General features: G+C 45.4%; 1 protein-coding gene across 1 annotated transcript in view; it reads left to right on the forward strand.

Annotated features, from left to right (window-relative positions):
- The window catches only part of LOC132826026 (protein AMBP-like), a 58912-nt gene that overhangs the window by 27085 nt on the left and 13375 nt on the right, over positions 1 to 18452 (forward strand). The gene's annotated exons all lie outside the window — the stretch shown is intronic.

Genomic DNA, 18452 nt, shown 5'->3' on the forward strand with positions numbered 1-18452 from the left:
TGTGCAGTGTATGGAATCTCAGTGCAGTGTTTAGTGAATGGGTGCACAGTGCAGTGTGCAGTGTATGGAATGCACAGTGCAGTGTATATTGTATGGAATTGCAGTGCAGTGTATGTAATGAATATTGTAGTGTAGTGTATGGAATCTCAGTGCAGTGTGTTGGGTATGGATGCACAGTGCAGTGTATCGTTTATGGAATGCACAGTGCTGTGTGTAGTATATGGATTGCATAGTGCAGTGTGTAGTGTACCGATGCACAGTGCAGTGTACAGTGTACGTAATGCACAGTGTGGTGTGTAGTGTATGGAATGTCAATGCCGTGTATAGTGTATGGAATGCACATTACAATGTGTAGTGTATGGAATCTCAGTGAATATATATAGTATATGGAATCTCAGTGCAGTGTATAGTGTATGTAGTCTCAGTGCAGTGTATAGTGTATGGAATGCACAGTTCAATGTAGTTGTTAAGGTTTAGTGTATGGAATCTCAGTGCAGTGTGTAGTGTATGGAATATTAGTGCAGTGTATGGTGCATGGAATCTCAGTGCAGTGTATAGTGAATGAATGCACAGTGCAGTATGTAGTGTATGGAATGCACAGTGTAGTGTTTATTGTATGTAATCGCAGTGCTGTGTGTATAATGTATGTAATGAACAGTGTAATGTGTGGTGTATGGAATCTCAGTGCAGTATGTTTTGTATGGAATGCACAGTGCTGTATGTAGTATATGGATTGCACAGTGCAGTGTACACTGTATGGAATGCACAGTGCTGTGTGTAATGTATGGAATGCGCAGTGCTGTTTATAGTGTATGGAATGAACTGTGCAGTGTGTAATCTATGGAATGCACATTACAATGTGTAGTGTATGGAATCTCAGTGAACATGTATAGTGTATGGAATCTCAGTGAAGTGTCTAGTGTATGTAACCTCTGTGCAGTGCATAGTGAATGGATGCACAGTGCAGTGTATAGTGTATGGAATCGCAATGCAGTACATAATGTAACGAACAATGTCATGTGTAATGTATGGAATCACAGTACAGTGTGTTGTGTATTGAATGCACAGTGCAGTGTATAGTGTATGGAATACACAGTGCTATGTGTTGTATGTGGATCGCACAGTGCAGTGTGTAGTGAATGGAATGCATAGTGCATTGTACAGTGTATGGAATGCGCAGTGCAGTGTGTAGTGTATGGAATGAACTGTGCAGTGTGTAGTGTATGGAATGCACAGTGCAGTCTGTAGTGTATGGAATGTCAGTGCCGTGTGTAGTGTATGGAATCCATAGTGCGGTGTGTAGAGTATGGAATCTCAGTTCAGTGAGTAGTGTATGGAATGAACAGTGTAGTGTGCATTGCATCAACCGCACAGTATAGTGTATGTAATCTCGGTGCAGTGTACAGTGTATAGAAAGCACAGGGCAATGTGTAGTGTGTGGAATGCACAGTGCAGTGTATCGTTTATGGAATGCACAGTGCAGTGTGTAGTGTACCGATGCACAGTGCAGTGTACAGTGTACGTAATGCACAGTGTGGTGTGTAGTGTATGGAATTAACTGTGCAGTGTGTAGTGTATGGAATGCCAGTACCGTGTATAGTGTATGGAATGCACATTACAATGTGTAGTGTATGGAATCTCAGTTAATATGTATAGTGTATGGAATCTCAGTGCAGTGTATAGTGTACATAATCTCAGTGCAGTGTATAGTGAATGGATGGACAGTTCAGTGTATGGTGTATGGAATGCACAGTGCTATGTGTAGTGTAATGAATGCACAGTGCAGTGTGGAGTATATGGAATGAACTATGCAGTGTGGCGTGTATGGAATCTTAGTACAGTGTATAGTGTATGGAATCTCAGTGCAGTGCATAGTGAATGGATGCACAGTGCAGTGGGTAGTGTATGGAATGCACAGTGCAGTGTATATTGTATGGAATCACAGTGCATTGTATAATGTATGTAATGAACATTGTAGTGTATGGAATCTCAGTGCAGTGTGTAGTGTATGGATGCACAGTGCAGTGTATCGTGCGTGGAATGCACAGTGTTGTGTGTCGTATATTGATCGCACAGTGCAGTGTGTAGTGTATGGAATGAACAGTGCAGTGTGTAGTGTATGGAATTTCCGTGCCTTGGGTAATGTATGGAATGCACATTACAATGTGTAGTGTATGGAATCTCAGTGAATATGCATAGTGTATAGAATCTTAGTGCAGTGTATAGTGTATGGAATCTTAGTGCAGTGTATAGTGTATGGCTCGCACAGTGCAGTGTGTAGTGTATGGAATCTCAGTTCAGTGTGTAGTGTATGGAATGCACAGTGTAGTGTGTATTGCATCGACTGTACAGTATAGTGTATGTAATCTCGGTGCAGTGTACAGTGTATAGAAAGCACAGTACAATGTGAAGTGTATGGAATGCACAGTGCGGTGTGTAGTATATGGAATGAACTGTGCAGTGTATAGAAAGCACATTACAATGTGTAGTACATAGAACATAGAACATAGAAAAATACAGCGCAGTACAGGCCCTTCGGCCCTCGATGTTGCGCCGACCAAAGCTTACCTAACCTACACTAGCCTAATAATCTCCATATGCTTATCCAATGCCCACTTAAATGACCATAAAGAGGGAGAATCCTCTCCAATGAGAACAGCCCCAAGTGCCTCAGCCTTTCCTCATAAGATCTTCCTACCATGCCAGGCAACATCCTGGTAACCTCCTCTGCACTCGTTCCAATGCCTCCACGTCCTTCCTATAGTGTAGTGTATGGAATGAACTGTGCCGTGTGTAGTGTATGGAATCTCAGTGAATATGCATAGTGTATGGAATCTCAGTGCAGTGTACAGTGTATTGAATCTCAGTGCAGTGCATAGTGAATGGATGCACAGTGCAGTGTGTAGTGTATGGAATGCACAGTGTAGTGTGTATTGCATCGACTTCGGTGTGTAGTGTATGTAATCTCGGTGCAGTGTACAGTGTATAGAAATCACAGTACAATGTGTAGTGTATGGAATGCACAGTGCAGTGTACAGCGTATGGAATGCACAGTGCGGAGTGTAGTGTATGGAATGAACTGTGCCGTGGAATGCACATTACAATGTGTAGTGTATGGAATCTCAGTGAATATGCATAGTGTATGGAATCTCAGTGTAGTGCATAGTGTATGGAATCTCAGTGCAGTGCATAGTGAATGGATGCACAGTGCAGTGTGTAGTGTATGACTCGCACAGTGCAGTGTGTAGTGTGTGGAATCTCAGCTCAGTGTGTGTTGTATGGAATGCACAGTGTAGTGTGTATTGCATCAACTGCACAGTATAGTGTATGTAATCTCGGTGCAGTGTACAGTGTATGGATGCACAGTACAATGTGTAGTGTGTGGAATAGCTTGGTCCAAAACATCGAATATCCTGTTCCTTGGATGCTGCCTGACCTGCTGTGCTTTAACCAGCAACACATTTTCAGCATAGTGTATGGAATGTACAGTGCGGTGTGTAGTATCTGTTCCCAGGATGACCAGTTCCAATACCGTACAGCCCAGATGGCCTCCTTCTTCAAAGGCCGCAGACTCCCCCCAGACGTGATCGACGATGCCCTCCACCACATCTCGTCCACTTCCTGCTCCTCCGCCCTTGAGCCCTGCCCCCTCCAACCACCACCAGGACAGAACCCCACTGGTCCTCACCTACCACCCCACCAATCTCCGTATACAGCGTATCATCCGCCGTCATTTCCGCCACCTCCAAATGGACCCCACCACCAGGGATATATTTCCCTCCCCTCTCCTATCAGCGTTCCGCAAAGACCACTCCCTTCGTGACTCCCTCGTCAGGTCCACACCCCCCACCAACCCAACCTCCACTCCCGGCACCTTCCCCTGCAACCGCAGGAAATGCAAAACTTGCACCCACACCTCCTCCCTTACCTCTCTCCAAGGCCCCAAGGGATCCTTCCATATCCACCACAAATTCACCTGCACCCCCACACAGATCACCTATTGCATCCGCTGCACCCGATGTGGCCTCCTCTATATTGGGGAGACGGGCCGCCTACTTGCAGAATGCTTCAGGGAACACCACTGGGACACCCGGACCAACCAACTCAACCACCCCATGGCTCAACACCTTAATTCTCTTTCCCACTCCACCAAGGACATGCAGTTCCTTGGACTCCTCCATCGCCAGAACATAACAACACGACGGTTGGAGGAAGAGTGCCTCATCTTCCGCCTGGGAACCCTCCAGCCACAAGGGATGAACTCAGATTTCTCCAGTTTCCTCATTTCCCCTCCCCTCACCTTGTCTCAGTTGATTCCCTCAAACTCAGCACCGCCCTCCTAATCTGCAATTTTCTTCCTGACCTCTCCGCCCCCACCCCACTCCGGCCTATCACCCTCACCTTGACCTCCTTCCACCTATCACATCTCCATCGCTCCTCCCCCAAGTCCCTCCTCCCTACCTTTTATCTTAGCCTGCTGGACACACTTTCCTCATTCCTGATGAAGGGCTTATGCCCGAAACATCGAATTTCCTGTTCCTTGGATGCTGCCTGACCTGCTGTGCTTTAACCAGCAACACATTTTCAGCTCTGATCTCCAGCATCTGCAGTCCTCACTTTTTACTCGGTGTGTAGTGTATGGAATGCACAGTGCAGTGTGTAGTGCATGGAATGAACTGTGCCATGTGTAGTGTATGGAATGTCAGTGCCATGTGTAGTGTATGGAAGGCACAGTGCAGTGTGTAGTGCATCGAACCTCAGTGCAATGTATAGTGAATGGATGCACAGTGCAGTGTGTAGTGTATGGAATGCACAGTGCAGTGTATATTGTATAGAATTGCAGTGCAGTGTATAATGTATGTAATGAACAGTGTTGTGTGTTGTGTATGGAATCTCAGTGCAGTGTGTTCTGTATGGATGTACAGTGCAGTGTATCTTGTATGGAATGCACAGTACTGTGTGTAGTATATGGATCGCACAGTGCAGTGTGTAGTGTATGGATGCACAGTGCAGTGTAAAGTGTATGGAAGGCACAGCACAGTGTGTAGTGTATGGAATGCACAGTGCAGTGTATGGAATGAACTGTGCAGTGTGTAGTGTATGGAATGTCAGTGCAGTGTATTGTGTATGGATGTACAGTGCAGTGTATGGAATGAACTGTGCAGTGTGTAGTGTATGGAATCTCAGTGCAGTATGTTGTGTATGGATGCACAGTGCAGTATATCGTGTATGAAATGCACTGTGCAGTGTGTAGTGTGTGGAATGCACAGTGCAGTGTACAGTGTATGGAATGCACAGTGCAGTGTGTCGTGTATGAAATCTCAGTGCAGTGTATAGTGTATGGAATGCACAGCACTGTGTGTAGCGTATGGAATGCACAGTGCAGTGTATATTGTATGTAATCTCAGTGCAGTGTATACTGCATGGAATGAACCGTGCAATGTGTAGTGTGTAGAATGTACAGTGCTGTGTGTAGTGTATGGAATGTACAGTGCTGTGTATATTGTATGTAATCTCAGTGCAGTGTGTAGTGCATGGAATCTCAGTGCAGTGTGTAGAATGTACAGTGCAGTGTGCAGTGTATAGAGTGCACAGTGCAGTGTGTAGTGTATGGAATGCATAACACAGTGTGTAGTGTATGGAATCTAAGTGCAGTGTATTGTGTATGGAATCTCAGTGCAGTGTATAATGCATGGAATACACAGAACTGTGCCGTGTGTAGTGTGTGGGATGCACAGTGCAGTTTATAGTGTGCAGAATGCACAGCACTGTGTGTGGTGTATGGAATGCACCGTGCAGTGTATAGTATACAGAATGCACAGCGCAGTGTGCAGTGTATGGAATGCACAGTGCAGTGTGTAGTGAATGGAATCTCAGTGCAGCGTGTAGTGTATGGAATAAACCGTGCAGTGTGTAGTATATAGAATGCACAGTGCAGTGTGTAGTGTATGGAATATCAGTGCAGTGTGTAGTGTGTAGAATGTACAGTGCAGTGTACAGTGTGTGGAATGCACAGTGCAGTGTGTAGCGTATAGAATGTACAGTGCAGTGTGTTGTGAATGGAATCTCAGTGCAGTGTGTAGTGTATAGAATGCACAGTGCAGTGTGTAGTGTATAGAATGCACAGTGCAGTGGGTTGTGTATGAAATCTCAGTGCAGTGTATAGTGTGCAGAATGCACAGCGCTGTGTGTAGTGTATGGAATTCACAATGCAGTGTATATTCTATGTAATCTCAGTGCAGTGTGTAGTTTATGGAATGAACCATGCAATGTGTAGTGTATAGAGTGTACAGTGCTGTGTGTAGTGTATGGAATGCACAGTGCAGTGTATCTTTTTGTAATCTCAGTGCAGTGTGTAGTATATGGAATATCAACGCAGTGTGTAGTGTGTAGAATGTACAGTGCAGTGTGTAGTGTATGGAATGAACTGAGCAGTGTGTAGTGTATGGAATCTCAGTGCAGTGTGTTGTGTAAGGATGCACAGTGCAGTGTGTAGTGTATAGAATCTCAGTGCAATGTATAGTGAGTGGAATCTCAGTGCAGTGTGTAATGCATAGAACATAGAACATAGAAAAATACAGCGCAGTACAGGCCCTTCGGCCCTCGATGTTTCACCGATCCAAGCCCACCTAACCTACACTAGCCCACTATCCTCCATATGCCTATCCAATGCCCGTTTAAATGCCCATAAAGAGGGAGATTCCACCACTGTTACTGGCAGGGCATTCCATGAACTCACGACTCGCTGAGTAAAGAATCTACCCTGGACATCTGTCCTATACCTACCCCCCACTTAATTTAAAGCTATGCCCCCTCGTAATATCTGACTCCATACGTGGAAAAAGGTTCTCATGGTCAACCCTATCTAAACCCCCAATCATCTTGTACACCTCTATCAAGTCACCCCTAAACCTTCTTTTCTCCAATGAAAACAACCCCAAGTGCCTCAGCCTTTCCTCATACGATCTTCCTACCATACCACACAACATCCTGGTAAACCTCCTCTGCACCCGTTCCAGTGCCTCCACATCCTTTCTATAGCATGGCGACCAAAACTGCACACAATACTCCAGATGCGGCCGCACCAGAGTCTTATGCAACTGCAACATGACCTCAGGACTCCGGAACTCAATTCCTCTACCAATAAAAGCCAGTACGCCATATGCCTTCTTCACAGCACTATTTACCTGGGTGGCAACTTTCAGAGATCTTGTACATGGACACCAAGATCCCTCTGCTCATCCACACTACCAAGTATCCGACCATTAGCCCAGTACTCCATCTTCTTGTTACTCTTACCAAAGTGAATCACTTCACACTTAGCTACATTGAACTCCATTTGCCACCTTTCTGCCCAGCTCTGCAGCTTATCTATATCCTGCTGTAACCTGCCACGTCCTTCCTCACTGTCAACAACTCCACCGACTTTCGTATCATCTGCAAACTTGCTCACCCAACCTTCTAGCCCCTCCTCCAGGTTATTTATAAAAATGACAAACAGCAATGGTCCCAAAACAGATCCTTGCAGAACACTGCTGGTAATTGCACTCCAAGATGAATCTTTACCATCAACTACTACTCTCTGTCTTCTTCCAGCCAGCCAATTCCTAATCCAAACCTCCAACTGAACCTCAATGCCATACTTCCGTATTTTTTGCAGTAGCCTACCATGGGGAACCTTATCAAATGCCTTACCAAAATCCAATAACACCACATCTACCGCTTTACCCTCGTCCACCTCCTTAGTCACCTTCTCAAGGAATTCAAGAAGGTGTGTGAGGCATGACCTGCCCTTCACAAAACCATGCTGACTATCCCTGATCACATTATTCCTATCCAGATGTTCATAAATCCTATCCCTTACAATTCTCTCTAAGAGTTTGCCCCAAGAGTTTGGGTGGCACGGTGGCACAGTGGTTAGCACTGCTGCCTCACAGCACCAGAGACCCGGGTTCAATTCCCGACTCAGGCGACTGACTGTGTGGAGTTTGCACTTTCTCCCCGTGTCTGCGTGGGTTTCCTCCGGGTGCTCCGGTTTCCTCCCACAGTCACAAAGATGTGCGGGTCAGGTGAATTGGCCATGCTAAATTGCCCGTAGTGTTAGGTAAGGGTATGGGTGGGTTGAGCTTCGGCGGGTCGGTGTGGACTTGTTGGGCCGTAGGGCCTGTTTCCACACTGTAAGTCTAGTCTAATCTAATCTAACAACAGAGGTAAGACTCACTGGTCTATAATTACTAGGATTATCCCTACTCCCCTTCTTGAACAAGGGAACCACATGGTATGGAATGCACAGTGCAGTGTGTAGTATATTGAATGCTCAGTGCAGTGTATAGTGTATGGAATCACAGTGCAGTGTGCAGTGTGTAGAATCTAAGTGCAGTGTACAGTATATGGAATGAACCATGCAGTTTCTCGTGTATGGAATGCACAGCGCAGAGTGTAGTGTACGAATTGAACTGTGGAGTGTGGAGTGTATGGAATCTCAGTGCAGAGTATAGTGTATGGAATCTCAGTGCAGTGTGTAATGTATGGAATGCACAGTGCAGTGTGTAGTATTTTGAATGCTCAGTGCAGTGTGTAGTGTATGGAATCACAGTGCAATGTATAGTGAGTGGAAGCTCAGTGCAGTGTGTAAAGTATGAAATGCACAGCACAGTGTGTAGTATATTGAATGCTCAGTGCAGTGTGTAGTGTATGGAATCACAGTGCAGTGTGCAGTGTGTGGAATCTAAGTGCAGTTTCTAGTGTATGGAATGTACAGCGCAGAGTGTAGTGTATGGATTGAAACGTGCAGTATGTAGTGTATAGAATCTCAGTGCAGTGTGATGTGTATGGAATCTCAGTGCAGTGTATAGTGTAGGAATGCACAGTGCAGCGTATTGGTTATAGAATCTCAGTGTAGTGTGTAGTATGTAGAATGCACAGTGCAGTGTGTATTGCATGGAATGCACAATGCAGTGTGTAGTGGATGGAATCTCAACGCAGTGTATAATGCATGGAATACACAGTATTGTGTACAGTGTATGGAATAAACTGTGCAGTGTGTAGTGCATGGGGTGCACAGTGCAGTGTATAGTGTGCAAAATGCACAGCGCTATGTGTAATGTATGGAATGCACAGGGCAGTGTATAGTATATGGAATGCACAGTGCAGTGTGTAGTGAATGAAATCTCAGTGCAGTGTGTGGTGTGTAGAATGCACAGTGCAGTGTGTAGTGTATGGAATGCACAGTGCAGTGTACAGTGTATGGAACGCACAGTGCAGTGTGTAGTGTATGGCATGAACAGTGCAGTGTATAGTGTACGGAAGGTACACTGTAGTGCATTGTGTATGGAATCTCAGTGCAGTGTGTAGTGTGTATAATGCACAGTGCAGTGTGTAGTGTATAGAATGCACAGTGCAGTGTATAGTATATGGAATATACACTGCAGTGTATTGTGTATGGAATCTCTGTATAGTGTGTAGAATGCATAACGTTGTGTAGTGTATGGAATGCTCAGGGAGATGTATAGTATATAGAATGCACAATGTAGTGTGTAGAATGCACAGTGCAGTGTGTAGTGTTTAGACTGAACAGTGCAGCGAATAGTATATAGAATGCACGGCGCAGTGTATAGAATGCACAGTGCAGTGTGTAGTGTATGGCATGAATAGTGCAGTGTATAGTGTATGGATTGTACAGTGCAGTGTATTATGTACGGAATCTCAGTGTAGTGTATAGAATGCACAGTGGAGTTTGTAGTGTATAGAGTGCACAGTGCAGTGTGTAATGTATGGAATGCACAGTGCAATGTACAGTGTTTGGATCTCACAGTGCAGTGTGTAGTGTATGGAATGCATAATACAGTGTACAGTGTATGGAAACTCAGTGCAATGTATAGTGTATGGAATCTCAGTGCAGTGTATAATGCATGGAATACACAGTACTGTGTAAAGTGTATGGAATGAACTGCGCTGTGTGTACTGCGTGGGATGCACAGTGCAGTGTATAGTGTGCAGAATGCACAGCGCTGTGTGTAGTGTATGGAATGCACAGTGCAGTGTATATTGCATGTAATCTCGGTGCAGTGTGTAGTGTACGGAATGAACCGTGCAATGTGTAGTGTGTAGAATGTACAGTGCTGTGTGTAGTGCATGGAATGCACAGTGCGGTGTATATTGTATGTAATCTCAGTGCAGTGTGTTGTGTATGGAATCTCAGTGCAGTGTGTAGTGTGTAGAATGTACAGTGCAGTGTGCAGCATATAGAGTGCATGGTCCAGTGTGTAGTGAATGGAATGCACAGTGCAATGTACCGTGTTTGGAACTCACAGTGCAGTGTGTAGTGTATGGAATGCATAATATAGTGCGTAGTGTATGGAATTTCAGTGCAGTGTATAATGCAAGGAATACACAGAACTGTGTCGTGTGTAATGTGTGGGATGCACAGTGCAGTGTATAGTGTGCAGAATGCACAGCACTGTGGGTAGTGTATGGAATGCACAGGGCAGTGTATAGTATATAGAATGCACCATGCAGTGTATAGTGTATGGAATGCACAGTGCAGTGTGTAGTGAATGGAATCTCTGTGCAGTGTAGAGTGTGTAGAATGCACAGGGCAGTATATAGTATATAGAATGCACAGTGCAGTGTACAGTGTATGGAATGCACAGTGCAGTGTGAAGTGAATGGAATCTCAGTACGGGTGTGTAGTGTGTAGAATACACAGTGCAGTGTGTGGTGTATAGAATGCACAGTGCAGTGTGTAGTGCATGGAATGCACAGGGCAATGTATAGTATATAGAATGCAGAGCACAGTGTACAGTGTATGAAATGAACAGTGCAGTGTACAGTGTGTGGAATGGACAGTGCAGTGTGTAGTGTATGGAATCTCAATGCAGTGTGTAGTGTGCAGAATGCATAGTGCAGTGTACAGTGTGTGGAACGCACAGTGAAGTGTGTAGTGTATGGAATGTACAGTGCAGTGTGGTGTGTATGGAATCCCAGTGCAGTGTGTAGTGTGTATAATGCACAGAGCAGTGTGTAGTGTATAGAATGCACAGTGCAGTGTGTAGTGTGTAGTGTGTAGAATGCACAGTGCAGTGTACAGTGTATGGAATCTCAGTGCAATGTATAGTATATAGAATGCACAGTGCAGTGTGTAATGTATAGAACGTACAGTACAGTGTGTAGTGTATGGAATCTCAGTGCAGTGTGTAATATATGGAATCTGCAGTGCAGTGTGCGGTGTATGGAATGAGTAGTGCAGTTTATACTGTATGGGATGCCCTGTGCAGGAATATATGGAATCTCAATGCAGTGTACAGTGAATGGAATGCACAGGGCAGTGTTTATTGCATGGAATGCAAAGTGCAGTGTATAGTGTATGGAATGAATAGTGCAGTGTGTAGTGTATGGAATCTACTGTGCAGTATACAGCGTATGGAATGCACAGTGCAGTGTGTGGTATATGGAATCTCAGTGCAATGTGCAGTGTATGGAATGCACAGTGCAGTATATGGTGTATGGAATGCACAGTGCTGTATGTAGTGTATGGATCGCACAGTAGAGTGTGTCATGTATGGAATGAACAGTGCATTGTGTAGTATATTGAATGCATCGTGCAGTGTGTGGTGTATGGAATGAACTGTGCAGTGTGTACTGTATAAAATCTCAGTGCAGTGTATTGTGTATGGAATCTCAGTGCACTGTATAGAGTATGGAATCTCAATGCAGTGTGTTGTGTATGAAATGAACAGTGCAGTATGTCATGCACAGATCTCCGTGCAGTGTGTTGTGTATGGAATCTCAGTGCAGTGTGTTGTGTATGGATGCACAGTGCAGTGTGTAGTGTATGGAATGCTCAGTGCAGTGTACAATGTACGGAAGGCACAGTGCAGTGTGCAGTGTATAGAATTCACAGTGCAGTGTATTGTGCATGTAATGAACAGTGCAGTGTGATGTGTATGGAATCTCAGTGCAGTGTATAGTGTAGGAATGCACAGTGCAGTTTACAGTGTATGGCATGCATAGTACAGTGTGTGAATGTATGGAATGCACAGTGCAGTGTGCAGTGTATGGAATCTCAGTGCAGTATACAGTGCATGGAATGCACAGTGCAGTTTATAGTTTATGGAATGCACAGCACAGTGTGTAGTGTATGGAATCTCAGTACAGTGCATAGTGTATGGAATGCACAGTGCACTATATAGTGTATGGAATCTCAGGGCAGTGTGTAGTGTATGAAATGCACAGTGCAGTGCGTAGTGTATAGAATGCACAGTGCATTGTGTAGTGTATGGAATCTCAGTGCAGTGTGTAGTATATGGAATCTACAATGCAGTGTGCAGTGTATGGAATGAATAGTGCAGTTTATACTGTATTGAATGCCCAGTGCAGTGTGTAGTATATAGAATCCCAATGCAGTGTAAGCATTTGGAATGCACAGGGCAGTGTACAGTATAGAATGCACAGTGCAATGTGTAGTGTATGGAATCTCAGTGCAGTGTAACGTGTATGGAATGCACAGTGCAGTGTAAAGTATATGGAATGCACATTGCAGTGTTTATCGCATGGAATGCACAGTGCAGTGTATAGTGTATGGAATGAATAGTGCAGTGTGTAGTGTATGGAATGCACAGTGCAGTGTACAGTGTATGGAATGCACAGTGCTGTGTGTAGTGTATGGATTGCACAGTAGAGTGTGTCATGTATGGAATGAACAGAGCATTGTGTAGTATATTGAATGCACAGTGCAGTCTGTAGTGTATGGATGCACAGTGCAGTGTGTTGTGCATGGAATGCACAGTACAGTGTGTGTGTGTATGGAATCTCAGTGTAGTGTATATTGTATGGACTCTCAGTGCAGTATATAGTGTATGGAATGTACAGTGCAGTGTATCGTGTATGGAATCTCAGTGCAGTGTAAAATGCATGGAATGCACAGTGCAGTGTGAAATGTATAGAATGCATAGTGCAGTGTGTAGTGTATGTAATGAACTGTGCAGTGCGTAGTGTATGGAATCTCAGTGCAATGTATAGTGTGTGGAATCTTAGTGCAGTGTGTCGTGCGTGGAATACACAGTGCAGTATATCATGTATGGAATCTCAGTGCAGTGTATAGTGCATGGAAAGCACAGTGCAGTATATCATGTTTGGAATGCACAGTGCAGTGTACAGTGTAAGGAATCTCACTGCAGTATTTAGTGTATGGAATCTCAGTGCAGTTATAGTGCATGGAGTGCTGTGTACAGTGTACAGAAGGCACAGTGCAGTGTGTAGTGTATGTAATGAACTGTGCAGTGCATAGTGTATGGAATCTCAGTGCAATGTATAGTGTGTGGAATCTTAGTGCAGTAGGTAGTGCGTGGAATGCACAGGGCAGTATATCATGTATGGAATCTCAGTGCAGTGTATAGTGCATGGAATGCACAGTGCAGTGTACAGTGTAAAGAATCTCAGTGCAGTGTATAGTGTATGGAATCTCAGTGCAGTTATAGTGTATGGCATGAACAGTGCAGTGTGTAGTGTATGGAATGAGCTGTGTAGTGTGTAGTGTATGGAATCTCAGTGCAGAGTATAGTGTCTAGAATCTCAGTGCAGTGTGTAGTGTATGGAATCTCAGTGCAGTGTGTTGTGTATGGAATGAATAGTGCAGTGTGTAGTGTATGGAATGCATAGTGCAGTGTGTAATGTATGGAATGAACTATGCAGTGTTTAGCATATGGAATCTCAGTGCAGTGTGTGATATATAATGTATGTAATGAATAGTACAGTGTGTAGTCTATGGAATCTTAGTGCAGTGTATTGTATATGGAATCTCAGTGCAGTGTGTAGTCTATGGAATGCACAGTGCAGTGTGCAGTGTATGGAATGCACAGTACAGTGTGTAATGTACGGAATGCACAATGTGGTGTGAAGTGTAAAAAATGTACATTGCAGTGTGCAGTATTTAGAATCTCACTGCAGTGTGTAATGTATGGATTCTTACTGCAGTGTGTAGTGTATGGAATCTCAGTGCAATGTATAGTGTATGGAATGCACAGTGCAGTGTATAGTGTATGGAATCTCAGTGTAATGTGTTGTATATGGAATGCATAGTGCAGTGTGTTGTGTATGGAATGAACAGTGCAGTGTGTAGTCTATGGAATCTCAGTGCAGTGTATAGTGTCTAGAATCTCAGTGCAGTGTGTAGTGTATGGAATCTCAGTGCAGTGTATTGTGTATGGAATGAATAGTGCAGTGTTTAGTGTATGGAATGCATAGTGCAGTGTGTAATGTATGGAATGAACTATGCAGTGTGTAGCATATGGAATCTCAGTGCAGTGTGTGATATATAATATATGTAATGAATAGTACAGTGTGTAGTCTATGGAATCTTAGTGCAGTGTATTGTGTATGGAATCTCAGTGCAGTGTGTAGTCTATGGAATGCACAGTGCAGTGTTTAGTGTATAGAATGCACAGCGTAGCGTACAGTTTATGGAATCTCAGTGCAGTGTGTAGTGTGTGGAATCTCAGTGCAGTATGTAGTGTATGGAATGCTGAGACTAAACACCAACTCACAGACACCTCCTCCTACTGCCCCCTTGACCATGACTCCACCTCCCACCACCAAACCATCATCTCCCAGACCATCCATACCATCATCACCTCAGGGGATCTCTCATCCACCGCCTCTAACCTCATAGTCACACAACCCCGCACCACCCATTTCTTCCACCTGCCCAAAATCCACAAACCTGACTGCCCCGGCCGACCCATTGTCTCAGCCTGCTCCTGCCCCACCGAACTCATTTCTGCATGCCTTGACACAGTCCTGTCCCCCTTGGTCCAAGAACTCCCCACCTTCATTCGGGACACTACCTACATCTTCCACCTCCTCCATGATTTTTGCTTCCCCGGTCCCCAATGCCTTATTTTCACGATGGACATCCAGTCCCTATATACTTCCATCCCCTGCCACAAAGGCCTCAAAGCCGTCCGTTTCTTCCTTTCTCGCCGGACCAACCAGTACCCTTCCACTGACACTCTTCTTCGACTGACTGAACAGGTCCTCACTTTGAACAACTTCTCTTTCCAATCCTCCCACTTCCTCCAAACCAAAGGAGTTGCCATGGGCACCCGCATGGGCCCCAGCTATGCCTGCCTCTTTGTTCGACATGTGGAACAGTCCACCTTCCGCAGCCACACTGGCACCACACCCCACCTTTTCCTCCGCTACATCAATGACTGTATCAGTGCTGCCTCGTGCTCCCACAAGGAGGTTGAACAGTTCATCCACTTTACTAACACCTTCCACCCCGACCTCAAATTTACCTGGACCATCTCAGACTCCTCCCTCCCCTTCCTAGACCTCTCCATTTCTATCTCGGATGTCCGTCTCAATACAGATGTTTACTACAAACTGACTGACTCCCACAGCTACCTAGACTACCCCTCCTCCCACCCTGCCCTCTGTAAAAACGCCATCCCATATTCCCAATTCCTTCACCTTTGCCGCATCTGCTCCCAGGAGGACCAATTCCAAAACCGAACAACCCAGATGGTCTCCTTCTTCAAAGACCACAATTTCCCCTCAGACGTGGTTGACGATGCTCTCCACCGCATCTCCTCCACTTCCCGCTCCTCCGCCCTTGAGCCCCGCCCTTCAATTGCCACCAGGACAGAACCCCACTGGTCCTCACCTACCACCCCACCAACCTCCATATACATCGTATCATCCTTCGTCATTTCCACCACCTCCAAACGGACCCCACCACTAAGGATATATTTCCCTCCTCTCCCCTATCAGCGTTCTGGAAAGACCACTCCCTCCGTGACTCCCTCGTCAGATCCACACTCCCCACCAACCCAACCTCCACTACCGGCACCTTCCCATGCAACCACAAGAAATGCAAAATTTGCGCCCACACCTCCCCCCTCACTTCCCTCCAAGGCCCCAAGGGATCCTTCCATATCTGTCAGAAAGTCACCTGCACCTCCACACACATTATTTACTTCATCCGCTGCACCTGATGTGGCCTCCTACACAGTGGGGAGACAAGCCGCCTCCTTGCAGAACATTTCAGAGAACACCTCTGGGACACCCGCACCAACCAACACAACCGCCCAGTGGCTGAACACTTCAACTCCCCCTCCCACTCCGCCAAGGGCATGCAGGTCCTTGGCCTCCTCCATTGCCAGACCATAGCAACACGACGCCTGGAGGAAGAGCGCCTCATCTTCCATCTAGGAACCGCCTAATCACACGGGATGAATGCAGATTTCTCCAGCTTTCTCATTTCCCCTCCCCCCACCTTTTCTCAGTCCCAACCCTCAGACTCAGCACTGCCTTCTTGACCTGCAATCTTCTTCCCGGCCTCTCCGCCCCCATCCCCTCTCCGGCCTATCACCCTCACCTTAACCTCCTTCCACCTATCGCATTCCCAATGCCCCTCCCCCAAGTCCCTCCTCCCTACCTTTTATCTTAGCCTGCTTGACAACACCTTCCTCATTCCTGAAGAAGGGCGTATGCCCGAAACATCGATTCTCCTGTTCCTTTGGTGCTGCCTGACCTGCTGCGCATTTCCAGCAATACCATTTTAAGCTCTGATCTCTAACGTCTGCAGTCCTCACTTTCTCCCAGTGCAGTGTATTGTGTATGGAATGCACAGTGCAGTGTGTAGTGTATGGCATGAACAGTGCAGTGTATAGTGTATGGAATTTACAGTGTAGTGTATAGTGTATGGAATCTCAATGCAGTGTGTAGTGCATGGAATGCACAGTGCAGTGTGTAGTGTATGGAATCTCAGTATAGTGCGTAGTGTATGGAATGAACAGTGCAGCATGTAACGAATAGAATGTTTGAAGCACAGTATAATATATGGAACAGTCAATATAGTGGAATAGACAAAGGGTTTGTTTCAGAAAAGTACTCAAATTGAGGGAAATGACTTTGTGACCAGTGTATCTGATGTGAAATTGTTAATTATAGTGTTAAATTTAGTGTTGAATGGGAATCACTGTCAATCCTCTGACCTGTTCTCCTTTCTGGTTGTGTGTGTTTTTATTTTGGAGGATAGTTGGTGGGGTTGGTTTTTAGTTCACTCCTCTTGACACAAGTTGTGTTTTTGCACGTGCTGTTACCATCTTGTTTTGCAGTGGGCTATCTTCCATTTTGTGATTGCGTCAGTCCCTCGATGCCCTCAACAGGGAACTTTAGATTTGTGCTCTCCCACCTAGATCCTCCTAGTCTCTGCACTGGCTTCCAACCTGCTCTGTCCCTCTCAGCAACTAATTTGAAAATGAGTTTCAACCTGAAACACTTTCTCTCCATTTCATTCTCCCACTCGCTGCCAGAATCTGCACAGGATTTCTACCAGCTTTTGTTAATGTTCAGATTGCAGCAAAGACAGACTATTGCCTCAGTCTTCCTTTTAGAATAGGTTCATATTCACAACTCACTTACCAGCATTTCAACCCAGTACCAGATCCCCCAATAAGACATACTCACCTACAGATCCCCCAATAGTACATACTTAGCACCAGATCCCCAAATAATAGACTCACTACCAGATCCCCCAACAACAGACCCACCACTAGATCCCGCAATAATACAAACCCACCACTGGATCCTGAAACAGTACTGACTCACAAACATATCCCCAACAATACAGACCAACCACCAGATCCCTGAACAATACACATGCACCACCAAATCCCCCAATAATATTAATCATCACCAAAAACCCTACTAACCACCAGATAACCCAGCACCCAACACTACAGCCCCCCTATAGATCCACAAACACTACAGGCTTACTACTAGAGATCCGCCACAAGACTCCCACCTCCATCCCCCACCCCCGTCCTCCCCCCCCACCCCCCCACCCCAGCACTGGCTACTCACTGTCAGATCCACAACATTAAGGTCAACTACCAGGTTATCACACACTACAAACTAACATGAGAACTCCTGATGCACTATAGACCCACCATCAGATCCCAAAATAGGTGGGATAGTGGATAGGGAAGAAGGTTATCTCAGCATACAATGAAACCTTGATTTACGAGGCCCAATGGCTGAGGATAGCAGGTGGAGTTTAATTTAGATAATTGAGAGAGGCAGTGTTTTGGTAAGGTAAATCAGGGCAAAACGTATGCAGTTAACAACAGGTCCCTAGGAAGTGTTGCCAAACAAAGAGACCTGGGAGTGCAGGTGCATAGTTCCTTGAAAGTGGAGTCGCAGGTAGACAGGCCTTTGTCATGCTTACCTTCATTGGTCAGTGCATTGCGCATAGTAGTTGAGAGGTCATGTTGTGGCTGTACGGCACAATGGTGAGGCCTCTTTTAGAGTACTGCATTCATTGCTGGTCTCGCTGCTATAGGATAGATGTTGTTAAACTTGAGAAGGTTCAGAAAAGATTTACAAGGATGTTGCTGGGGTTGGAGGTTTTGAGCTATAGGGAGAGGCTGAATAGGCAGGGACAGTTT

Source organism: Hemiscyllium ocellatum, chromosome 21 (assembly GCF_020745735.1).
Source record: "Hemiscyllium ocellatum isolate sHemOce1 chromosome 21, sHemOce1.pat.X.cur, whole genome shotgun sequence".
In the NCBI taxonomy this organism is placed as follows: Eukaryota; Metazoa; Chordata; class Chondrichthyes; order Orectolobiformes; family Hemiscylliidae; genus Hemiscyllium; species Hemiscyllium ocellatum.